This window comes from Sceloporus undulatus, chromosome 1 (assembly GCF_019175285.1).
Source record: "Sceloporus undulatus isolate JIND9_A2432 ecotype Alabama chromosome 1, SceUnd_v1.1, whole genome shotgun sequence".
In the NCBI taxonomy this organism is placed as follows: domain Eukaryota; kingdom Metazoa; phylum Chordata; class Lepidosauria; order Squamata; family Phrynosomatidae; genus Sceloporus; species Sceloporus undulatus.
The window spans coordinates 317,546,892-317,552,681 of NC_056522.1; positions in this window are offsets into that span (position 1 = coordinate 317,546,892).

Genomic DNA, 5,790 nt, shown 5'->3' on the forward strand with positions numbered 1-5,790 from the left:
GTACTTGATTCTTCTGAGAATTTGATCCTTTCATAGGAAAGCAAACCCTCCTAAAGCAGATTGATTTTTGACTTCTGACTTTTTAACACACCAACAGTACCTCTTTCTTGCCTGGATTTAGTTTCTGCTTGTTCATCTTCATTCAGCCACACAATCCACAAGAAAAGGATAGAAAATGATACTTAAAATTTAAAAATATATAATTTGTATCTTGCCTTTCTCTGAAATGAGACCCAAATAGTATTGAAAGCCACTGAAAAATCTAGAACTTAATAGGGCTGCATTTCTTCCCTACTGTTTCCCCCAGTAGTTGACCAAAGCTACTTCTCTTCCATAGTCGGGCCAAAAGCTCTACTGAAATAACTCCACATAATAAGTGCAGTCTACATCTGGAGTTTTAGGACACCCTTCTTGATCACTTTGCTAGAAATGGTATGTTTGAGGCTGTCCAGTAATTCTACCATATCAGGAAAGGCTTATTTAATACAGGCATTACTGCCTCTTCCTTTAAGCTGCAGGAAACATCCGTCTCCTTTAAACAATAACTAATTCCCTTCCTCAACCATATCACTAGTTCTGCAACGGCCGGTTTAATCAACCAGTAAGGGCAGGGGTTAAGTAAACAGGCAATAGCCTCCTCATTCAAGTGAGTCCTGAAGACATAATTCCCATTCCTGGTTTTGCTGCACTGATTGTGGCAATTGCAACTTTTGTTCGTGGCTGCCAGATGGAGAAGGTGGATCTTTCCACCCATTTCCTCTTGTATCCAGTCTCTGCTTTCAAGAATGTCAGTAAGAGGGAAAAAGCTGCCATGCAAATTATTTTCTGCGTACAGAGCAAGATTGGAAACCAGAAAGTGATTTTATATATGTGATCATACTTTTATCAAATTAAAGAAAAATGGAGTGAAGGTTTACACAAATATACAATGCAAAGGCTTAAACCATATTTTATATGCTGACTGAACTGTCTGCAAATTCTGTACTCTGTTCCCCCCACATTCTTGGAAGCAGTACAATGAAATGATTGAAAAGCCTGCATTCCTTTCATAGTCTCATAAATTAATTTTCTCATTGTGTGAATTATTGCATTCCTGTTGCATGCCACAATTTTCACTTAATAAATTCATGGTAGTCTGTATTGGCATAAGCATAAGACACTCTTTCTGTGGGATTACATTTAATATTATTCAGAAATGGCTAAGCATATTTTCCTTTAACATATAGTAAAGCATGTTCTAATTAAAATACTTGGAGAGTCAAATGCCCTTAGCAGCAATTTTGAACAATTTTATGTGTTATACATTGTTTCTAATAAATTAACATCCTTTTCTGTTCATATTGCTCTTTTATGTAGCGCAAGTAAACAGTGTACATATGAAGTCTGAAAGGGGAAAGCCTGAACTGAGTGGCATGAATACATTTTTTTAGAAGGAGAAAAAAAAGGTATTATTTGGCTTCGCTATTTAATCAGCATTTCTCCTGGATATGATCGTTGTATGTAAAGCTGCCTTTAGGCCATAGGCTCTGAGGCAGGACATAAATTGGGGCTGGGTGGGTGAATTTAAAGGTTTTATGTAGTGTGGCCAATGCAGTTAACCATGGTAAAGTAGTTGTTCACCTCTACCACCCCCTAGAATGCAAATTTTGATTTTAGAGGAGTTATCAGTTGTACCAGCAGTTTACAACTGAACAGAGTTGCCACTTAACCCAGGACCTGAAATTTGTTTCAAACTAAGATGGGCATCTTGCCACCACAGTCATCTCATCCTGGAATGACTCTGGGTTTTGTTTTTGTTTTTTTGGAGGGGGGAGTGTTATGAGAGAATTAAAATGGTCCCCACGTTAGAGACAAGAGAGAAGAAAAGATGAGAAGTTACTGCAGACATCCCTGCTGACAATTAGTTCTTCCCTAATTTGCAAAATTGGGCAGCCACTTGAATTCTGTTTCAAACTCATACCCAGGAATACTGGAAGTTGTTCTATACCAGGATTGATTTATTTTATTTTATTTATTTATTGTCTGTCTAAACTATTTCAGTGTTTAGCTTGTCTGTACTGTTGAATATACCTTGAAAACAAAAATGATAAATTCTTTATAATCTTTGGCCACAGGCTACATCTTTTGTATAGCTGCAGTTGAGATAACTGTTAGAATAGCATATTTACCCCATCCAGGATTATTGACTCCATACTCTGTTAAGTGATGTCCCATCCTTGTTAACACGCAAGTAAGTAGTTCTTCCCAAACGAGTTCTTCCCAAACTGTGTCCAGACCCATGCCATAATGTCAAATAGACATGCAGTCTCTGACTACAGAAAAAGGAAGGATTTTTTTAAGTCATTAACTTGGCTTCAGTTTTTAAGATGATTGTCCTTCATTATCCTAAATGAAAGTGAGCTGCAAATAAAGGGGAGAACCTGATTTATCTTTAATAGACCCATCAGATTCTGGAACATCAGGTACTGCTGGATGTGAAGCATATGATATTTTTTCCCTTGTATATCTTAAAATAGCACGAAAGGTAGCTGTTGGACATTTCCTGTAGATTATCGGTAATAACCATCTGGGTTTTATTGTATCCAAGCTGGTTATTAATCTGTAGAATATAATAGACATAAGCTTGTTAATATTTATCCCATCTGCTAGTTTGCTGTTCACTTTAAGCAAAACCGAGAAATAAACTTCTTAGTAGTGAGCAAACCAACATGGAAGAAACAAAGCCCTGTTTTTCAGTAAGATTTGCTTTGGCTTGTAAATGTAGCTGCATTTGTTGTACACTGTAGAATAGTAAATAAAGGAATACAAAAGTAGGAGCAGACTTACAAAGTTTAGAGGAATTTGTTGACGTGTTTTCTTCTTTCTGGAGACTTTGCTATTCTACCAATCCAACAATCCAGTGATCTTTCAGTATATCCCTTCATGGTGTACTGGTCTGCACAATATAAGTAGGGTGTGGCGTTGCTATTAACTATCCAAACCTGCACTGAAATCCTGAGGGCAATAAAATAATATTTATCCAAGGTATTGTCCACATGGGCCACATAAAATGTCATCCCACAATTCCCATGGCAACAAGTCTGGACAATGCAGAGGCCATCATACATTGGAAACTCCGGCACTGACAGACACCTCTCTAACAGATGGAACAGAATACCCTCCAGTATGGATTGAGGAATGTACAGTACTATCTATCTATCTATCTATCTATCTATCTATCTATCTATCTATCTATCATCTATTCTTTGTAAATAAAATGCGAGTGTACCCATTGTTGGCATCACAAAAAAGATACACAGTACACAATATCGTATCACTGAGGATACTTGTACACTGGGGTGCAGATGTGAAGACCATAATTAGACCACTATCTAATTAACTATCTTTAAACCACTCTGAGAGCCTTTGTGGCTAAAGAACGAGGTATAAATGCAATAAATAAATAACAGATGAATGGTGTAAACAAATCAGACAACATGGTAACTGACAATTCTAGTGTGACTACTGGAAGGTCAGCTACAGAGCGAAACGAGGAAGGCTCACTTTAAAAGCACAGGTTTCAACTTTGAACACCTTGGATGTCAACTGACCATGTCAGCACCTAACCTACTGTGCAACCCTCCTTAAACACTTTCTAAAAACTCACTGTGGCAATTCAATAGGCAGAGTTGGTTCAGAGTTGGTTGTAAAGAAGGAACTGCTGCAGAGAAGTGGCTATAAAAGAAGAGGCGCGAATTAGAGAGAGAATACGTGTGTGTCAGTTTAAGAGTCAGTTCAGAGCTCTTCTGTTCTGAGAGATGTCAATTAGGATTCAGGCTAATGTACCTCAGCAAAATTCATAATTCTGTCTAAGGGGAAGAAGCTTAATAGTATGAGAGAAGAAGTTTAAAAGAAGCAAGAACCAGTTTAAGCTTGAAAGAGTTAAGTCAGGAAACTGAATAGGAAATAATTTGTAACTATTAAAGTAATGTGACTACTATAATCATAGGATCTGTGAAACAACCTTGAAAAGATACAGTCTGAACACATGTTTATAAATAAAGTTAATGTTTTTATTTTGTTTCCAGAAGACTATTGTCCTGAGTGAATTTATAAACAATAACTTCACAGAAAACACTTTGCCAAAGATAAAAAACATGTAAGAGAAGGACACTGGGGCCCCCAATCCTAATTCATTTAAAAGAAAATGTCTTAAGGGAAGAGGTGGGGCACGTGTCTAGGATCAAGGAGTCTTTGGATGTTTATGAGGTGAAACGACCGCCTCGAAGCATTGACGGGAATACTTCCTTGGTCACACTCACATTTTGTTTCAAATCTTCCTAGAAGATCCAGAATCCTCCATTGTGACACTGGGAGGTTATCCACATGCACGTTATGCTGTACCATCTTGTGCATTTGTCACTGCAGCAAGTCACTCTCTTTGAGGTCAGAACAAGATGCCCAGCCATGCAATTGACTCTGAGTGCCTCGTTCTGACTTTGGAATGAGTGGCTTGCTGTGGCAATGGCTGCAGTGGGTAGCACAGTGGGTAACTATGTGTGAACAGCTGACTGGTATCACAATGGAGGGCCCCTTATAACAAGGGGATGGTCAGGGAAGCTCAGGGGCCAGAATACCCCAGGCTGCTCCCAGAGTATTCTCGGCCATATGGGCTTGGCTCATGTTTTCGAAGAAGTAGTCATGCTTGTTTCTTGCAGCATGAAAAGGAGGGGAGGAGAAAAATAAAGAATGTAGTTACACCATTAAGACTTACTTCTTTATTTTAGTGTGTACTTTCATGGATATAAACCCACATCTTTACTCTGTACTGCACCTGAAGAAATGGTTTTATAACCATGAAAGCTCATGCTAAAATAAAAACCAGTTGATAAAGGTGGTCCTTTATTTCTTCTCCCTCCCCCCATACCTTCTTCTGTTTTAATATTCATCTGATTGTGTGAAGTAGATAAACTCCAAATGAGGAAATATTTCATATGGGTTTTCATGTCCATAAGCAGAAAGTGCTGACTCAGAGACAGGTGTTCCAAAGCTATGTTAATAAGAAAATGTAGAACTTAATTACTAATAATGAGTACACCAAGGGAAACCGCTCCTATAATTTTTTTTCCAGTGAGTGAAAATGTCTAAGGAGTTGTTCCTTTTTTCCTTAGTTCTGGTAGGTCCAAAATACACTGCAGAAATAATCCAGTTCAAGACTCCTTTAACTGACCTGGGAAGTGTAGTTTATTGTGCCACCAGAGCTCTCTGACAGAGGCTGCTAAATATCTCACAAAACTATAGTTCCCAGGATCCCCTAGCACTGAACCAGGGCAGTTAAGGCGGTTTTGAACTGGATTATTTCTGCAGTACATTTTGGACCATATAAGAATAGCTTATTACTGTTCGTCTGAGAAATTACAATTGGTTGGATGTGAATCTTTGATTCACACTGAGATGAAAAGGGTAGCATCAGCCTCTAGGGGACATTTACTCTAGTCAGCCAGGACCAGCTTGGTAACCCCTAAACTGTGGAATGACCTGCCAGAAGAGTTTTGACAGCTGAATGTGCTGTCTGAATTTAAAAGGGCATTAAAGACCAGTCTCTTTCAGCAGACTTATCCAGATGATTTTTAAATGATGAATTTTAAATGACGATTGTTTTAATATGTGTATCTCTTATTTGTCCTTTTAAATTGGTGTGCATTTTAACCGATGTGTTGTGTCTGTTAATTGTTGTTGTTCCCCACCTTAATCCATGTGGAGAGGTGGGTAAGAAATAATAATAATAATAATAATAATAATAATAATAAT